This window comes from Apis cerana, linkage group LG10 (assembly GCF_029169275.1).
Source record: "Apis cerana isolate GH-2021 linkage group LG10, AcerK_1.0, whole genome shotgun sequence".
In the NCBI taxonomy this organism is placed as follows: Eukaryota; Metazoa; Arthropoda; class Insecta; order Hymenoptera; family Apidae; genus Apis; species Apis cerana.
In genome coordinates, this window is record NC_083861.1 from 1,037,221 (window position 1) to 1,059,102 (window position 21,882).

The window sequence follows — 21,882 nt, forward strand, 5'->3', positions numbered from 1 at the left end:
TTCTATAAATTAACGCATGGAGGTCAAGTTTAATTTTTTAAATGGAATCGTATAATTTTTATTGCATTAAAAATACTAAGCTATTTATGTAAAGAAAATTTACTTTATTATTTCGTATTTTATGAAGTTGTGAAACTTATATCATATAAAAGACAAGAAAAATAAGAACGATATACACACTTCGCATGTTCCTTATCTTTCGTATTATATAGTAAGTTTTATGAACTTTAAATTATATCTTTTAAACTAATAATTTTTCGATATAAATAGTTTTTTATAAGAAAGTTAATATTTTTTTTGTAAAAAATAATAAATAATAGATTAGTGTATTAAAAATTATATAATTCTATTTAAAAAACATCTTTTATATAATTTTATTGTCTATTTATAGTAAAATTATTAATGTTGTATAGTATATCTCATTGTACTAAACAAGTGTTAAAACATTATTTTCATAATATTTCTTTAAAAGACATATCTATATTTAAATAAAATCTTGTGTAGTAAAATATATAGCAATAAAATATTCTGAAAAATGCATTTCTTCGATACGTTTATATTGCGTACTTCGATTTGTAAGAATTTTTGAAAATAAATAATTTAAATGTGAATTCACAATTTTGAAAAATCCAATTCAAAAGTTTACAAAATTTAATTAAATTCGCTGATTTTAACGATGAAATGATGTAAAAGCAAGATATATTTTTCATTAATTAACGAAAAAATAGTCAATATAAAAAAATGATTTTACGTTTGCAATAAGAAAAACATTCTAAATATTCGTTCATTTCACGAAGGATGAAATTTAACGCACGAAACATCGGAACGGAATTCATCGTGCAATTCATCGTCGATGAACGTCATTTAATTTAAAATATGCGACTCAGTCGGGAAAGTGAGCGAAAATATTTGTCCTCGAAAAATCGACAATTGTCGACTGAATCTTGACAAAAGGAATTTCCCATTGTCCTTGTCAATTCTGTAAATCTGTTTCCGTATATATCGACTTCGAAATCGATGCAGAATAAATTTTGCACGAGAACATATAAATTATACGTATATAAAGCCTACGAAAAACAGTATGAGAGGAGCTTTGAATTTTCAAGTATCGTCGTCCTACTTTACAAGCGGAATCGAGCGGATAAAAATGCTCAAAATAGAAAGCTTTGGAGTAAAATGGAAAAGATTGCCTACGATCTCTCTAAAAAAAAAAAGATAAAATAAAATGGAAAAAAGACGGAAGAATAAAAAGAGATAAGTGCTCCACTACAGATTCTCAAGAGGAAGCGTCTATTTTTTATCGGGATTACATTTTTCACGGACGCATAGTAATGGCCCCTAAAAGTCTCCTCGTCTCTTTTGCATGCAACGCGCAATGTAACATACAATCCATAAAAAAAGTTGGCGATTTAAATTTCAAGGTTTGCATTTTTACAAGCTACGGTAGATACAGGATTTCCCGAGAAACTCTCGCGAAAAATCCACTTTTATGCTTCGTTTCCTTTTATTAACAATGCATCTCTCGACTCTATCCGTAATTCTATCAGTAATTGAATATTTTCTTTTTTTTCTTTAAACGCGTGTTCCTCGTTAAATCGATCCATCGAATGCTTTTGGCTCAAGTAGCAAGCCAACAAGCCAGACAATTCACGAGTGGAACTTGCTCGAAAATTTCAAGCTCTCTTCGTTGCAGCCTCGAGCACGAGTTTCATCGGTATGTGCTTCAATCAGCTCGAGTTTTCGAGTAATATATCCTTGGGGACTCACCTTTGACCCGCTTTCACCAAGTAGATCAAGCTAATTTCAACCAACGAGGAACTTCGTATTTCAATCCTTGGTGTACGCGTCTTTCCAGGCTTTCATCTCCTCGATCTTTAACGAGACAGACGAGCGCGAGACGCTTAAAGGATGGGAGAATGTATATTGATGTTTCGCATCTTCCGAGGAATGAAAGTTGTATGAATAGAAATGATGCGGGCAAGAAGAGGAATTCTAGTTAAGATTTGAGCGGATACTTGTTATTTCGTTTCTGAAATTCAATTCTTTGAACTTTGTGCTTCGGATCTTGGCCTCTTCTGGTTTAATTTTTACTTTTGATTATTTACAGAAAGGTATCATCTCGTCGGTATCGTAGTCATTTTTAAGCGAATCATTACTTTGAGTCGTGAAAATTTTTGTTCGTTAAAAAGTTGCTAACGTTTCTTGGAAACGGTTTAGGTTAATTAGATCAAATTAGTTTTAATCGTGTTTATTGCTACAGACAATTGATCGTTTTCACAGCGGCCAAATTAAGAAAATAAGTTGAAACCATTAAATTGCTTAATAGTTAAGTAAGTTTTTATTTTATTTTGATTTGAAAGGAAATTAAATTTAAATTAATATAAATTAATTCATGTTAAACAAAAACTTATTTAATTTCAGTTTATATTAGATTTAGGATTAACTTATATTATTAAATAAAAATCGAATATTTAGCAATTTTGATTTACATATACTTCTTAATGATTCCATTTTGTACAATTTTAATATTTTCAGGATATTCCTTACTATTAATCTTTACTATTGATTTTTGTACAATAAACAGAACCAAAACGAAACATTATGAGCAACGAATAAAAAGAATTGAACATTAGAATGACATTAATTTTAGTTTGAGCAATGTACGTTCTTTAATGCTTCGCTCAATCTTCCATACAATTTTATTTTAATATTTCCAGGATGTTAATAATTAATCGTTACTTTTAACTAACGATTTCCCTACTTTGACAACAAACAGAATCAAAATCTTTGAAACGAGACACCAGCGAACAAAAAGATGCGGGTTCAGCATTAGGATGGCATTACACTTGAACAGCCGAAAATATCTGGTCGATGATACGGCTCGCGAGTCTCTCCATTATTTCCGCGTCAGTTTCGAGCCGTTACGGCCGTATTAATTATCGAAGATGCCGAGCAGAACCGGCGAAGCAATTTTCCCCGGAAGCGGGCCGGCTGCCGGGGCCTATCGAAGCGTATCGATCCCCGCATCTCGAATATTCGATACCTCTCGCAATATTTCGTAATGGATATTCAATATTTACGATGGTGGACAAACGAACGGGTGAGCCGAGAGTTGAAAAAAAAAAATTCGAGATCGGCGGCATATGAAGTTTTAGCAAATATTCAACGGTTAAAAGGGGGATGTTGCCTCGATTTCGCGGCTCCAAGAAAGAAGGAGGCGCACTACGAAGCATATTTGCTTACGAATTGCGTGCTATTTCAGATATATCTCGAAATTTCTCCCCCTGTGAATATATTCGATGGCGATGTTACACGAATTATTGAAAACTTGATTTCATTATGGGGAAAATTCGAAAAGTTTTTATATATATACGAATAATTATACGTCATCAAAGTCATCAAATTAGCACAAGAAATAGTTTTAATCCGGTTATTTCTACCTCATCCCAATCCTCGTCCCAGAATTCATTTCATTAAATATGAAGCATAAGGCTCTGATTTTGAAAAAAATTCTTTTTTGTGAAGATCACACACACATATATATATATATATACATACGTAAATAAATCGCAATATAATTCACAAGACTGGAAGGCGGCCTGCAAAGGATACAATGCGTTTGAAATCCGGATACCGAAGAGCCGACCGGTCGAACAGCCAGAGAAACGAATGAATCGAGCCTTATGGAGAGGATGAGAAGAGGGAGGGAGGGGGGGATGATGGCCGATGGTGGTGGAACGTTTCGCTGCGCAACAATGCTTTGCGGCAACAATGCGCAAACAAATGATTCCGCTGTACCGACCGTAATTACTAGAGGCACACGGTCCTTTTTCCCTCTTCTCAACCCCCTATCCCAACCCCCATCGAACCAACTATCCTTCTATGTGTACCCTTTCGTTCCTCTCTCTTTCCTCGTGTCGCTTGTTCATCTTCCCATCCACGTTTACACTGGCCTTCCACTCTCTCTCTCTCTCGAACGTCCCACGTCCCTCGTCCTCTACCCCTTTCTCATTGCTCTGATTGCTAAATCAACGCACTTCCGCAACGACGATTGATCCGCCCACCCTCGAGCCCTCTCCTCGTCTATCTGGTCCACCGAAGTACAGCCGTTTCCATTCCCGTTCTCTGCCCGTCTCCCTCGATGCCGATCGGGAAAAGAGAGCTCGGCCACCAATCGACGAGCACCGGTCTTTTTTGCAGGATTTTCTTTGTGCACCGTAATGGAGGGGCCGTGGAAACGGCGCTCGATACTCCGAGATTTGGACCGCGGGATCGTTGTCTCTGTTGATTCCAGCTCGAGCACCGCTAATTCATCAACGACCACGGTCAATGCTTTTCTTTCTTTCTCTCTCTCTCTCTTTTTGGTCCTCTATCGAGGATTTCGGGGATCGGGTATCGTGAAAGATAAATTCTTACGGATTATGGAGATCGAACGTTACCACCGTCACGATGGGTTCGGTTCGGTTGATTATTAGCGCCGTATATGTGTTTTTCTGAGGGAAGAGCTGACCAATTTTTGATACGTTTTATCGGAGGAGACGTTTTTTGGAGATGTTCCAAGCAGCTGGCATTTTCATTTGTGTGAATTATACGAGATCTCACTTTGTCCTCGGCCATCAAGCAAATGAGATTCCGGTTTCGGGTCTCTGACAGACAAGAGAGGGCAGGGTAAAAGTTTTCGGAATCAGCGTAATCGTGTGTTTCTAATTTAATGAAATGTTTTCGGAATGGGAATCGAGCTTTTTCATTTTTTTTTATTCTTGGCGAGTGAAAAGTTGAGTTAATTTGTCAGACTTCTCTTTCCAAAAGTATCAATTAGTAGAGAAATAGTACATTCATGTATTCCAGAGATAATATTGGATTCTGAAACATTCGATAAACGCAATATTTTTGAGCTGATTTTAGAATTTTTTTAGAAACTTTTTTTTAGTAGTAATAATTGTATCTCAGAATTTTATTTATTATTATTGTTATTATTTCATTCAAACTGGAGATGTGTTGTAAATCTTTCTCAAGCTCAAAGAAATTACAAGCTCTGGCGAGTTTCCAAGAATCTCCATTTTCATTATCTTTATCAGCAAAAAGGTTTTGCAAACACGAAGAGGATGAGAAATGAGGATGAGGAGAAGGAATCTGTCCATTGATTGATTATTCGAAAAAATTAATTCACCAATCAACGACAAAGAAGCGAAGCGAAGTAAGCTTCACGCGAAAGGATCAATCCGACTGGAAGAGAAGCAACATCATCGCACAGAGTTAACAGCAGCAATTTCTTTTACAGGGTTTATATCGTATCATCGATATATTCTTCCATATTGCGCGAATCAATATTATTTCGTATACAAATACAAAGACAAAACAATATTTATGCTTGTTTCGTGTATCGCTCCACGGTAAAAATTTATTCTTGAATAAATTCTCTTATTCCCCAAGACGATCTCAGAAATATTTATCCAAGGAGGAAAAGTTTCCTTTCCTGCAATGGCGATTAAACAACGCAAACGTGCCCGAATTTCTCGAATCCCTGAGGATTAAGAAAATAGAATAGGCCAAGCATTCTCCCCCAAATGCATTATAGCGTGAACGCCAATCTGTCAGATAATCCTTTAACCTGGGATATAACTTAGCCAATCGAGTTTCCAAGCAAAATATACACATTCTGGACGCGAGTTCCGTCTCGTGATTCTTGGTTCGGACCGCAGGATGGAAGAAGCTCGACCCAAGACGAAAGCGGGCGAAAGAGCTTGGCAGAGACGATATAACTGGTAAGAGATGGCTTAATAACGGCGCGGTGCAACCGCACACATACTCGCGTATATTCAAGCAGTGAGACGTTGGCTAGCGATAGCCTCGAGAGGAACTCGAGTAAATTTTGGTTTTCGAATTCTGGTTTTAGAGGTTCTAGGCTAAATGAAACTCGAAGTTCGGCAAAGTCGTTAATGAACGAATGGAAATGCGATGAGTGGATTGCGAATTTTTATGCAAATTTATATTATATATTTTTCGATATAAATAAGTACGTAAATTCTATTTGTAACGTAATCATATTTCGACTAAAATTTCTATAATATTGAAAACTGGAAAAATTCTAAATATTTTTCATCTGTAGATGCAGGAAAAATATCTAACGTAATATTTAAACAATATACGTTTCACGTGATTTTTATAATTTATCTTTAATGATTCCTCTTTAAAGTAAACAATTTATCAAAAAATCACGAGAAAAGTTTTATTAACATTTCGCAAATAGTACATAGTTTACCATAACATGATATATTGAATAATGAGTGAAACTTATTTTAATTGCATAAAAATCCGTATAAAAATCTGGATAAAAAACTCAAGGATACGAATATTTAAAAAAATTCTATTTTCATAGTTTATAAAGTAAAAATTCTTTTCGAGAATTCAGGAGCACAATCAATTGACGAAATATAAAGTTAAAACCCCAAATTCGAAGAAAAAGAATAATCGATCTTTTTTAACTTCAGATCTAATCTTCCACTGCCCAAAGCTTACGGTCTGCAACTCCGTCGATACTTGCTCATGTTAGCGCAAGATGGGGGGAGAGTGCTCGAAGACTGAAGCCATGGAGGTACAGAGGATCGAGGAACGGAGGAAGGATACACAGACATTTCTACGACGCCTGACACCGGGGCAATATTGAAGCAATAATCTTGGCTTCCTTCCTCTTTCTAGTTGCTCGTGCACGCTTTGCTACATGAAGATATTAAACTTACCTGCCTTCTGTGTGTCCGCCACTCTCTGCTCGTGTACGTGAACGTGGCGCAGCTATCGTCGACCTTCACCCCTGCTTCTTGGCTGCGCTGTTAAATAGCCCCTGGGGGAGGATATCGGCCGCATTGCCTCCTCTGCGTCTGGAATCGATGAATAATAAAATTATACTCGGCGACTACAATCGGGGCGACTCCCCTCTCTTTGAATTCAGGAACAAACAGCGGTTTATACGTTTATAGCGCGTTATTTTCGCTATCTTCTACGATTCCTTCGATATTTGTCGAAAAATTAATCAGAAAATCTGGAAAATTATAAAAGAAGATCGAAAAAGTGGGGGTTAAACGTTGACGCAAACTGAAAATTGTCAGGAATTCAGTGGTGGGATTTAAAAAATACTAGAAATTGAATTTTTTGATCGATTGGTATTTTGTTTGATCGAAGATACTTGAAACATATATTATTAAATTAGCTTTACTTATATTATTAAATTAGCTGACACGATCTACAATTATTTAACAGTAAATTTTTTAATTTATTTATTTATTGGATGCATAATTTTAGCTAATCAAACTTGCAATTCTTATTACAAATTATTCTCGAGGCTCAATAACGAAGATATAAATCTTGGATTTGATGAAACGTCCTGTTGATAATTTATTAGATAAGTTTCATTCCGTAGAGATTTCACAAAGTTGCAGAACGGACAACACCCACATATCACCGGATATCTGTTTCCCTTCCTTAAACACAGCGCACGAAAAGAAGGGCATAGAGCAAATAGAAGATATTTGTCTTTTAGAAAGATTTCAGACGTAAATCTAAATCAACATTCATAATAATAGATTTTTGAAAAGAAATAAATATTTAGAAAGATAAATGATAATTATATCGCATAATTTATCAACATATTATGATTTTAAACGAAATTATTATCCTGAATTCATAATAATTTTAATGTTTGAAAATAACAATAAATTGGGGACATTTATCGTTTTTAAAGTTGAAACAAAAATATAAATTTTACAAAAAAGATTACTTTTCACAAATTCTTAAATATAGATTTAAAACCTACATATTTTATTTCTTCTTTTAATATAATATTTGTTTGCATAAATTGTTGTATATAAAAGACATCAAAGCACCAGATATATAATAGAAGGAATTTCAAGAACCAGAATATACAGAAAATAAAATATAGAAGATAGAACATCATGGAAAGGAGAAAGGATACGAACACTTAAAAGGAGCACTTTGCACCTGAGTATCTTATACCAGAATAGAAGGCACAATAGAAAGCAACAAAAAAGGTTACAAAGCTGGGGAAAGGAACTGATAAAAAATCACAGAAAAAAGTATGTCACATGCGCAATCTAACTCTTTTTTAAAATACTAGAATGAAAAAAAAAGTTTATATATATGTATGACAAAAATCTAATACTAAATCATATACATTTTTACTAGTATTGTGAAAAATTCAAAATATCAATTTTGAATTCTTATTATTAACATTTTCTTATTAACATTTTCTTTAAAGATTTATATTTATATTTATACTCTATTTATTTCAGTAATTTTCATTTTAAAATTATATTATAAATTTTATTTCTGAATTGAATATCATGTATCGTTTTAAATCCTTAAATTTTACTTAATAAAATTCTTTATTATTTAGGCATTAAAATTATTTCAATTTATGTATAATCTATATACTATACTATTCTATATTATTATACTACTGTATTCGTTATAAAATTAATATTATTGAAATAATTTTTAATTTTTCATGTTTGTCATAGCATTGATCTTTCTATATAATAAGTAATTGAATAAAACAATCTGATATTGAAAAAAATCTTTTGGTTTTATTAAACAAAATAGTAAGATATAATCATTCGTCTATATAAACATCTGCCAGTTTTGAATAGAAAAATAGAATTTAAAAAAAATTATTTTAATTTTCAAATCTCTTCCACCACAAATTTCAATCACCATTCACCATAAAAACCAATTCCCGTATAACATGTTTCTTCATATCAATTAACTTTTTTTTGCAGAAAAAAATTTTTTCCGTTAGTTTCAATCGAGATAACTTGTATAATTTAATGCATAATTTAAAAACAGCAACAAAATTTCTCCTCTGATCTCGGAAAATATCTTAACCATGAATCACATTTTACAACGAACAAAAGATCTCCAAGCCCCCAAAAATCCCTGAAAATCGCCCTCGTGTTTCTTCACCCCTTTTCACTTGCGTACGCATACACCCCCTCCCCCTAAACCCCAATCAAAGCACGGTTTCGTACCTCGGTCTCTTGCACGCTTTCAAGCAGCAAACAAGCAGCGTAATAATTCAACGCGTCGAGGGGGATGATTTCTTAAACCAGGCCATAGGAAACGGCGAGTAGGGTCGCGCGACCTGTTACTCCCTCTTTTGTGGCGGCAATGACACGCGAACACCACCACTGGAGAGTTTCGAAAGCACTCGCTTTCGGCCAACCATTCACGTTAAAGAGGATGATCACGTCGAGACGCATTCCAACTCGATCCGAATCTTCATTTATGCGTTTCCTTTCGGAAAAGGGATATCCGTTTTGTCAATCGATATGCGATATTACTATCGTTCTATTATTCAGTCTCCTATTTCATTCGTCACACAGACGGATGAGAAACTTTTACCAAAGTTTTCCAGTTATGTATATAGAGTTCTCTCAGATTCTGTTCTTCGTCGTAATTCAGAACGATTTTCTTTGGGAGTCGATGTTTCCGATGCATCGAAGAGAAAATTTTACGGCGAAGAATTGATTTTTTTGGAATCAAGCGGTATCTTGTTTCTCTTCTATGGAATTTATTGAATTGAACGTTTTTGTATTAACACAGTAAAGATTGTTGTTAGATATAAAAATTTTTGATTAAAATTTTTTAGAAATTTCTTATGAGTTTAAAATAGATTTCTTAAAGATCTTTAAATTCACAAATGAGTATTAAATTAATATCTATTTTTAATCCTGTTAATTTGACGTCTCTTAATTTGATTGTACACAAAGAATCATCGGAATAAAAATGTGCTACATATTTAAACAGAGAGATAAAGAATCTGTGTTATAGTAAAGCTGAATTTAAATAAATATAATACGAATTGTATTAAATAATAAATGTATATATTACATATTCTAATTATACAAAGAAGGAGTTGCATAAAATGAGAGTATCAAAAAATGAAAATTTAATTTTTAATACTTTATCATAAATAGAGTTTATTTCACCCCTTTTATAATACATTAATTACATCTGTATTCATAAATTATGATTTTTAAATAATCGTAATGAAACAAAAATATAAATAAAATATAAGAACAATTAATTTTTAAATCATATACTGCAAAATTTCGAAATATTAAATAAATTATATTAAAACCAGTTCATAACGGAAGGACAAAAATATCTCGAGAGACACAATTTAGAGAGACAGAAATTAAAATATATTTCTCTAATCAAAACTAAGAAATATATGATTTCCTAAATCTTTCTCGAGACAAAAGTCGCTAAAAATCGCATTCGATTACGAAAATTAATTGAATCAGCCTCACTGCAGATATTCTCCGCCTATACCCAAGTTAGAGCGATTCAGGAAGATCCTCCTAAGGAGTCGAAATATCAAGGAAATCCCGAGGCAGGTGAAGCTAGTCGGCGATTAGGCGGCATCGAGGCTGTCCTTATTTCTATGCACATTGTCGCGGCCGAGATAGTTTCTCTGCAGTTGGCACGCGGAGAGATCTTGCACGCAAGCTAGAGCCAAGTGGGCCGAGAATTTAAGGGTCGAATAAAGTTGCTAACCCCGGCTCGAAACCGCACGGAGGAGATCCAAAAGCGGTTGGGGAACTTTGGTTGGGGAGACGTCCATGCATACGAATAACAGTTGCTCGAGCATCGAAACCTGTCGTTTTGATAGCGCCCAGTGTTTGGCCCCCTCCGCACTTGGCTCCTCTCCCCGCGAATAACTTTTGGAAAATCGCTACTTTCGTCTCTTCTTCTTTTTCTTCTTTTTCCTTTTCTTATATATATATATTGTCCATGGTTCCTCGTATATGGGATATTCTAGAAAAGAGTTTTGCTTCTACGGCCAAATGCGGCTAGTTCCGCATGCGAAACCGCTAGCATCGATGCCATGAATTTTCACCGGGCATCCTTTGGCGAAGATCATTTATCCGGACGCGTAAATTTTGAACGAGAGAAATCTCGTGGTTTCCCTGTCTCGCCGTAGTCTTTATTATGCTCGATTTATTTTATTTTAGCCAGTCGCTTTCGTCGTTTTGTCGATTTTTCTCGATCGAAATTGCATCTTGAAACGTATTTCTATTCCTGGATATTTTTCGAAGGATCGAATTTCTTTCTCGATTAATTTTCAATTTTTCCCTTCGAGATTTGATCATGTGGTTTATTGATTACTTGATATCTATATTTTTTTAATTATCTCATATTTCATCTTTTTATCATATTCATAAAATTTTATCTCAATTTATATCATATGTCAAATTATTGGAATAATTATACAATTATTCCAATAAGTTATATTGATGAAATACAATTCTGATTAATTTTATAAAATTTTCGAATAATTTCGAGTTTTTCGAGTGTAAATCATATTTGAAAATTTTTCGAATACAATAGAAATTAGCTAATTCTTGATTATGAACATAAATATAGGTAACTATTTTACATATGAAAATAAGCAAAAAATGTAAAATAAAATTTTATAATTTAAATCTTCATTTTTGAAAAAAAACTAAGATTGAATATATCAAGGAATCGATAAATTTTTAAATTCGATTGAAAACTTTAAAAAAAAAAAAGATACATTAAATATTTTTTCTTGTTCTCATATCAAGAATAATCTTCTAATTTCATATATATTTGAAAAATTTTGATTTAAGAAATTCCCAATTCCCGTATTCTTAATTTTCGTCTCATTTCGAATCATAGGATCTTCTCCCTGAATCGTCTCGTATAAAACTGAATCTAATCTCGTGGCCCAGCTGCAATAAAAATACAACAAGAATTATATTCTAAATACACGGTCGAATTTTTCGAACTCAATTCTCGATTTCAATAAAAAAATCTTTTTTCACAATTCGAGAACAACGTCTTCAACAAAATCCAGTTTTCCTCAATCTTCCTTCAGACGCCATCATCGTGGACATCCGACGATATCGTTGCCGTAATCGATGTACTCTTGACATTTCCGAGCGCCTTCGACGGTCCATTATCGTGTCACGTTCGCCGTCTATTCGATTGCTCGTAGGAAATTCCGCCGACCTAGAATCTATCGTAGGTCGCGTGACCCACATGCTCGCGTAAAGGATTCTCAGGAATGTGTGAGTGATCACCCTGCCTCCTTCGAAACTCCCCCTCCCCCCTCTCTCTCACTCTCTTTTCCACGAAGGTAAGGAATATATATTGGAGGCGAATACCCTGATTTCCACTATGTCATCGAGATTACCCTATCCACTTTTACGCCGCTTCTAGCGGCGGAATGTCGATTTTCATTTAGACATTCCTTATTTCCAGCGGCGGGAAATTTAATTCCGTTTACGTGTCGCGAATATCGATATATCGCTACGGGAACGAGCGCGTAGACGCGTTTTGCCTAAGGGAACGAGCTCGTCCCCGTTTTTTTCTTTTTTTCTTTTCTTTCTTTCTTTTTTTTTCCCCCCTGCTCTCGTGTGAAACGCCTCGTAAAAAAGTAGACGTCCTTTTTCTCTCTTTATTTTTTCACAGCGGGGAACAATCTGGGCGTACCGCGAATGAGATTTGTATTTCATAAAAGCTCGGAAAGTATTTTGGGTTGTTCAAGATTTTTTTTCCATTAATCACTTTGATAATACGAAAATTAAAGATTTTTGTTTTTTTCTTAAAGAAGTTTTGAATTGATTCTTTTGAGTAAATTTTAAATATATGGTCCATGAATGACAAGGATTCATACGTTTTTCGAAAAATAATAAAAGTTAATTTGCATAAATGATAAACACGTTGATATCATAAGTGATTAAAATTACTTTTAATATTTTTGAATAAAATATGCAAAATTTATAATACAAATTTTTTGAAAAAGTTTCTAACATTTTACAGTTGTTTATATAACAAAAATGACGATTACGAGTCAATCGTAAAACACACGTGCAAAATTGAACGAAAATTACTTTTCTTGAATTAATTAAAACGTTTCACAAATAGAAATCATTAATTTCTTCACACGCATTGCAAAATATATAATTTCATCTGAAATATTCCTCCGATTAGACCATTGCACTTGACACTTCCAATCTCCTCGTTATAATCAAAATTAAACCCCTTTCCAGCCAGATACGTTCAATCCTGCTATAAATCGCCGAGATTATTCTCAATCCAATCACATTCCTCCAAATTAAATTTCAAAATTATAAAATTTCCTTGGAAAGCAAAGAGAGAGAGGAGTGGTACACTGGGCCCAAGAGACTCGACAGGGTTAAATCCGTCTCATCACACTGCTCGAACGTAAATGTATTTTTTAATAAACTTTCCTGACACCTGGTCCCGGGGAAATATACATCGGGATGGCACATAACGCATAGGTCCGCGAGCTATCGGTGGCCATTATCGTTAACGCTGGGCGCGATGCTCGCTCGACAGCGATTCGATTACTCGTGGGAAATTCCGCCGACCCAGAAATCGTATCGACGAGCCTTCGCGTGACCCCGATGCGGAGCAAGGTGGGTACCGACGCGGTGGTGGAGGAAGAAGAAGGGAGGCAGGAATTTGTGAGCGATCGCGACGAAAGAATATATGGAATTGGTTACCGTGATTTCCCACGTGTCATCCAGGGCATCGGCTGTTTCCTTTCGCCACGTCAGCTGGAATCACGAATTCGATTCTCGCCCATCTTTGCCTCCTCGGGGGTGTGTATCATCGGGTGTGTGTATCGCGAGTAGGTAGGGAACCGGGGAATCGAGCCAGGTATCCGGAGAGGGAGATGGAAATCGTGGGAATTCCGCTTGGAATTTTCTTCTTTCGCGGATTTTATACTTGTTCCGCAAATGCAGTCTCGTGACGCGGTGCTCGATGCTCGGTCAAATTTCTCCGGCGTTTTTTTGGAGATGAGGGGGAGGGGAGTGAATGTGCGCGAAATTTGAAATTTGTTATTTATTAGATTTAAAATTGGATAAAGATATGATATAAGATGCTTGATATTAGAAATTTATGGAAAATATTAATTATAATTTGAAATATATATACTTATAAAGGTGAATATTCAGAAGAATTTTTATGAAAAATTAGTAAAGATAAATAGAACTTTCAACGGTAAACGAATAATGAATTATTAATTGTTAGAGATAATAATGATTGAAAAATCGTTTTTAATAAAAAATTATTATTTTTACATAGAAATATTAATTTTTAATCTGGAAAGAATAATATAAAGAAAAAGGAATTTGTCTATGTTTTGATATAGGGAACTTCGCGATAATAAATAAAAAATTATAAGAATATGGAATATAATAAATGCATAAAATTATATATTGGGAAGAATTTATATGAAAAATTTATAAGTAATATAATATTACCGCTCACAAATCCCCCATGTACGTATTACTTAAAACAATATCGGCGCCCTGACAATAATTTTTAACGAAAAATCCCAGCAACCGTAGCCATGCCTCACATTAATCTGGTATAATCATGAAAAGGTAAGGAAGGGAGCGAAGCGCGCGAGGATCGAAGTGATGAATCGAGAGGTACCAGAGGTGGCAAGGAGCGTGGAGTAACTACAACATAATTCAAAATCTCATTAGACCGTCGCCATGAAGTACGATTTTTTGCCCATTACACCAGTTTACGTAAGAAGGATTCTTGGTTGAAAAAGGCTTGCTTCCGCCCTCTTCACGATGCATCCTTCCCGGACGAGGTAAATCAGGCCGTTGTATCGAGACACCTTCTTCCGGTGACCCTTCCTATTCGACCATCGTTTCGTCGAAATTACCGGGGAATCTTGTAAATGGAAGAGCTACGAAAGTTTATGACGCGATAAGAAGCGAACTAGGAACGCGCGTTATGTTTCTCATTGTCTTAGTTGCTTTGCTTTCTTTACGAGAATATAAAACGAAAGAGAGATAGAAGTTCGTTAAAATTATCGTTTAATCGAGAGGATAAATTTTGATTTTCAAGAATGGAAGAATAAAGAGGAAATAATTTTCGATAATTTTTCATTTTATTTTCATTGTCATCGTTAAACTTAATAGAACGACGAGAAAATTGAATCAAAATGTAAAAATCGTTAAAAAAAATCGAGAAATACAGTGTCTAATATAATTAGATAGAAGAAGGATAAGTTGAAAAGAAAGAATAAAATTTTTTCATTTGAAACTTGGTTTTTGAGTAAATCAGATTTAAAAATTTTTCCAATACAAATGAAAAATTAGCTAATTTCCAATTAGATACTATCGATAAAAAATAATTGAAGGTATAAAATAAGTTTTTTACATTTGAAAATTAATTTTCGAGAAAATTGAATTTGAAAATTTACCGATTATATAATTGTAAATGTTTAATTTCAATATTCTACATTTTCTTATTTTCTACTTCTTTGGTTTTTCTATTTTTTATAGAATAATATTATCTTATCGATAATTTATTCATATCCAATCAGGAATTAAGCAATTTTATTCGCATTTAAAAAATTTTTTTTTTCTTTTTCACAAATAATTATTGCTCAGTTATATCACAAATAAAAATCTCATATATATAAAGTTACAAAGATTACCATAAAATTACAATTATATGTACACGAATTCATAAACAAATATTTAAAAAACTTTAAAAATTATAAAAGTTCTTCAAATATTATCGATCATAGCGGATATCCATTTTAAGTAGAACAAGGCGAGACTGGCCGGCCAATCCCAAATAAGCAATCTCTTCCACCGGCAACTTTCTCCCACCGATTTCAACGCAAACTTCTCGTCGGGACGCCAAAACGTTATAAAAACCTCTCGAGATCATTCCCTTATTAATCCGGGCGCCCGTAATGTAAGAAAATTAATTTCACGATCGAGGTGGCCGCATCGATCAAACACTCCTCCTCCTCCTCCACCCCTCTCCCCCTCCTCCTCCCGCGTACGAAAACATCGCACGATCTTTTAGAAACGCGCCGTTCCGACAGATTTCGCTAATTAATTTAACTTTCACAGTTTTCCTGCCGCCACGAGAGGATAAAGGGGGGAGGAGGATAGAGGGGGGTACTCAGCAGCCAAGCAAGCGGAACTTCCGAGCGCCGATTTACGACACGCCGTGTTCGAACCATCCCTTCTCCTCCCCCTCGACACGGAGGCAACTCGATCGCCGCCAACTTCGACCATTTCTTCCGCCCGTTTCTAACCCACACTCTCCTTCTCCTTCGACCCTTCGTGCATCAGGATCGAATGGGGTGGGGCGAGTGGCAAGAGTTCCGGCAACTTTTGGCCGCATTGTTGTGGAGTCCACCGATGTACAACTTGGCAACGACCCCTTCTCAAAAGGGAGGGAGGGGAGAGGGATCGGTTCTCGGTTCCTGGAGAACCGAAGAAAGCGTGCGTAGGGGGTGGCGCCGATACACAATATGCGTGGTGGCAGGCGGTGGTGCATCCCTTTCCGTCTGAGAAATTGCCGGTAACTTTCGAACTATATGGAATGGGGAAACAATGGATGGGGAAGATGTAGGTGGGGAGGAGGATCGCTAAGGAAGATTGTAGAAGGAAGACGATAGAGTGTACCGTGATTTACAATACTGGGGTATTTGTTCGTTATTGGAGATGGTTCTAAAGGTGCTTGAAGGGGTGGAGTATGATACTCGTTCGAATTTGTAGAGGTTATTGGGAAGCCTGTAATTTAGGAGGTTTGCGCGGGGTTCTTTGTCGTGGAATGGATTTTTAACCCCTTTGGTTTATAATATTGAATAAGTTTTGAAGATATATCGCGCCACTTGAAATAAAGTTTTATCTAGAAGTGAAAAAAAAAAAGAAAAAGTATAATTAACATAAGCGTGTTATGTGTTACAAGTTCACGAATATGAATTATTTGAAATAAAATTTCATATCATAAGAAAAAAGGAAGGAAAAATATAAGTAAATACAAGCATGACTCGTATTATATTTCACAACTTGTTAAATTTCACAAATGTGAATGAGATTCGTGGTATTTGTATAAATATACGGTTGAATAGTTGTTTGTTCTAGTATGCAGGGGATTTCATCCGTTTATTATGCAACTCGTAATCAAAAATTAAATTGTACAGCGAGAGCTTAAAATACAAACTTTTTAATTTATTAATCTAAACAAATTCAATTAAGAAATTAAAAGGTTTTACCTTGAAATTTTAATATTTTCAGGAGAAAAATATAAATTTCTCTTAAATTCCGCTAGTTATTTACTCTGACAAAATTGAAATATCGAAAATAAAAATAAATATCGTTGGAAGCCGGAAAAATTGAAAGTCGAAACGCGATAGAGTCACAAAAGAAAAAAAAAGAGCAATTAGATGAAAGAGCCATTAAAAAAGAAGCTAGTAATCCAATAATAAATTTAACCAGTAACTACCCCCATTGACTAAAGAAAAAAAGAAACGAAAAAGAAATTAATGCTCACGAAATGTATGACCGTTCTTCTTGCTGGGAGCGTCTTTAAATGTGTTACTTCTCGTAAGTTACAGCGCGATAAATTTCGACACGAGAAAGGAAAAAAAATTTTGCCAAGAATTTTTCCAGAAGAATTACCAGCATGCTAAATCATGCCGCCAAAACGAATAGGAAGGTGCTTTACGAAAGAAGCTGAGCGTTTCGATGCACGATACCAAGCGATCCTGAACAATGTTTTAATACAATTTTCTTAAATCTCAATTTCTTATAATATTTCTCGCTACTGGAATTTCTGAAATTCTTCAAAAATTGAATCAAACGAATTATAAAACAGAATCACGATCGAGTGTATTCTTGAATAAATTTATTCTTTGTAAAGAATAAAAAAAGAAAAATACTAGATGAATAAGAAAAGAAGAATCCTATCTATCGAATCGAATAAAATAATAAAATAATTCTGATAAGAAATAACACGTTCCATAATTCACACGATCGAAGTGAACTCAAGAAAACTCGAAACATTTAGAAAAATGTACAATTTTTAAGATCTTAAGAAGATCTTTAGAAGCTCATTACACGCGTGGACTGTGATTTTTGCGTAAAACGCAGGTCTCCTTTGTGCACTGGTGTGTTAAGGGAGGTAACGAGAGAGGAGACGATCGAAGCGCGATGGAGAAGGGATAGGGGTTGAAAAAGAAGCGAAAAGAAGGGTGTTTTCCCCTGACGCGTTCAGAAGAAGCAGCGAAGGAACTGGTTCTAAAGAAGAAATGAAAGGGACACGCACGCCACGTCTGTTGCATCGTTCCCTCTTTTCCACCCTCCTTCCCATCCCTCACTTCTTTTCTATCCCCTTGTCTCCTTATGAGCAGAGATAAACGTTTCGTTAATTGCTTCACTATTTACGCCGGCTCTTCTACAGTCGAGTCTTCATTACGTCGCGCACGGGATCTCGTTAATTAATTCCCGGGTGAACGAACCACCCCCCCTGCGTCGTTAATGCTCCCTTCGGAAGTTGGCTGCCTCACGCAGTCAGTGTTTCGAGAATTTTTATTTAGCTAAATGGTGGCATTGGGATCGATTAGCATTAAGAATGAAACAAAAAAAAAAATATATAACGAAATATATTGATAAATGAATAAAATAGATATTTTGGAATTGAGTGGAATTAATTTTTATTTTTTATCATCATACATCATTTAATTTTTATTTATTTAATCAGTGATGAAATGAATATATGATTCGAGAAATAATTTTAGAATTAGGAATAATTTTTTCTTTTTACTATACGATAATTCTTTTTAAATATTTTTTTATATGAATTGTTATATTAAATTTTTTAAATTGATAAAATAAATTTTAGAATACTTTTTATATGAATTGTTGTATTAAGTGTCATCTAAAATTAATCATTATACAGGATGTCAAGAGTCATACGTAGAAGTTTATGAATTGTTGTATTAAATTTTTTTTTTACTCTTCGTTTTTTTTAAATAATTTTTATACGATTATATTAGGTATGACTTAAACTTACTATTAATTAATTATTATACAAGATATTAACAATTATATTTAGAAATTTAATCGAGAAATTATTATTTATTAATTCAAATTATTTGTTCTTCAATAATTTATTTTAAATATAGAATTTGTATACTACATTAAATAAAAAATTTTTACAAAATTATTTTTTTTGTGATTTTTCATCAGATTTTAATTACGGATGAATATAAAAATAAATAATTTTCAATATATAATTTATTTTTATATTGCAAGGAAAATTTTTCATATATATTTTATATAAATTATCATATATTTTTCAAATTTTCTGATTTTTAATCAGATTTCAATTCATTTATGCGTATATTAATAAATAATTTCTATACAAATTTCTGTATATGATAAAATTTATGTATATTCATATACGCTTTACGTGACTTATTACGAAAATTTTTTCTCAAATTTCATGATTTTTAATTCCGTATCCCAATCGACACATATCTATATTACTACAGGTATTTGAGAAATATACGTCGAATCGAATTTGTACGTCGACATATGCAGTGAACGTGTTGATTAATCCTATGTAAATCCAGCTTTTATAAAAGCACAATAGTATATAAATGGAGTATTTTATATTTTTCTCATAAGTACAATTCTCGTTTTATTTTTATAAAATATTCGAAAAATTATACAGAATGTCTGTTTTATTTAAATATATATATATTCTTGAAATATATTTTTTAATCAAGAATTATCAAAAATATAAAATTCTTATAAAAATTGTTTGGTACAAGGAAATATATTACATAATAGTAATTTTTTTTATAGATTGATGCATAAAATTATATATGAAGATCAATTTTAATTTTTTATATGGAATTATATAATTTTTATAGCACCAATATCGCAACTCATTATTTCCTACAAAAAATATTATTAATTATTCATATTAAAAATTCTCCTTAGTTTAAGAGATATTTTAACTTTAAAATTGTAATTTATTATATAAAAGACAAGAAATATGAAAAAGATTATTTTATTAGTCATACTTTCCTTGTCTTAGTAAATAAATTTTGTAAAAATATTCTTTTCTTAAAAGATATTTTTTATATTCTCTATTTAAATAAAACAGCATATGTATCATATTTGAATAAATATCTTTCCGTACTATGATAAATTATTAAGTCAATCTACATTAAATTAATAATTGCATTATTTTATAAATTTAAAGCTTATTTTATTTTTTCCTTTTCCTTTCCTTTTTATTACTATTTTTTGTTTTTTTAAATCTAATTTATTCCGGCTTCTTCGGATAATCTCATATCAATTTATTATGAATGTACAACGATTTAATTTTAAAATTAACGAATTTCCCAATCGAACAAAAGAATTTATTAATTCTATTAAACTTCATAATCGCTTTCAGGAATTTAGTGAATAAATCTCATAAAAAAAAAAGTCACGGGAATTTAGAGTCTCGAAAAGATACGAATAATATTTCAATAGAATAAAAATATTGGCAGAAAGGTTTGGAACATTATTTAATAACGGAAGAGTATAAGAACGGATATTTAGTTTGTTCCTTCATGCATCGCAAAGATACGAGTTCCAATTGCCAGTAATTTCTGCGATGTACGAGTTGCTCGATTCCTGGGAAATTTTATGAAAAGAACTTGGTCGGTTGCAGGTTCTCTTCGATACCCAAAGGACCTGATAAAATACTGTTGAATATTTCGGTGTGTCGATAAATGCGTAATCGAAACGCAAACGGGATACAAAATCCTCTTTTAAAAGTATCTCTCTCTCTCTCTCTCTCTCTCTCTCTCTCTCTCTCTCTCTCTCTAACTTTTGCAAAGAATAAAAAAATATTCGGTAATAATTTTATTTGAATGAAATATCTGCTGATATTAAAAAAATGTGGTTTCGTAAAAGTTGCACGATATCAAGAGGAGCCAGCGATACTGTGGCAATAACTTGTTTTAAAATGAAACGTTCCGCTGTTTTATGTTCACCACGATAGCAAATACTTAGATACTTTATGACTTTATTGTGCTTCGGTGTATCAGATGAGCAAAGTTATTCCGACCATTCTGCGTAACTTCGTCGAGACAAAACAGAAAGATTTTGAAAATTAATAAAATGAAATATTATATTTTATACATTAATGATTATAAAATTACGGTGACACGACCATTGGATTGTACTAGATGGATGGATTTTATATAAACTAATTAATTATTAAAATTTGATAAAAATAGTTGGAAATTTATTTCAATTAAAATTTACCAATCTATTTTAGAATGATAAAAATCTGATAATTTGAATAATAAAATAAAATTTAAAATAAAAATTAATATATAACAGAAAATATAATAATTGGAATCGCTATGATTAATTTTGTTTATAAAATTAAAAGATGGATGATATTTAATTTTTTAAATAGAATAGAAATATCAAATTTTTCCCTCCAATGATTAAACATTTAAAATACATAAAATAATGTTTGATAAAATAATTCATTGGATTTCTTTTGATATAAAGTTGATAAAGAAAATACGTAATATCTTTCTCTAATAACAAGAACCCGCCATCTTGAAGCAAGAAATACTCATGTCTGAATCGGTTTTTCTACTACCATCTGTCAAACAGGAATGATCTACTAGCTTCGTTAATGTGTTGCCATCTGTCGCCACGTATTTCTCCTAACAAAAAATTTCTAGATGACTCGAGATTCGGTATTCCAAGCGTTAATCGCTATATCATGATTCTTGTTGACTTAACTGTTAAAATCTGAGATGAGAAGGAGAAAAAGCATAACAAACAAGTCGATTCGTGAATAGAATGATACATTTTGCATTTATTGATTTTACATTCCATTTCCAAACTAAGAAAATAAAGAAGAACTTTTTTCATTTGCGTAAAAGATAAAACGAGAAAAAGGGAAAAAATTGCTAGGGAGGAAATTAACTTGAACAAAATTGTAGGCGAAATCAGGAATCTG

At 33.2% G+C, this 21,882-nt stretch overlaps 1 protein-coding gene across 2 annotated transcripts in view; it reads right to left on the reverse strand.

Annotated features, from left to right (window-relative positions):
• Window positions 1-21,882, reverse strand: part of LOC108003750 (bifunctional heparan sulfate N-deacetylase/N-sulfotransferase) — a 395,004-nt gene that overhangs the window by 260,744 nt on the left and 112,378 nt on the right. For both annotated transcript variants that reach the window (XM_062080018.1, XM_062080019.1), the window contains exon 3: window positions 6,741-6,878. The gene's annotated coding sequence lies outside the window, so the exon portion shown is untranslated. The remainder of the gene's footprint in view (window positions 1-6,740; window positions 6,879-21,882) is intronic.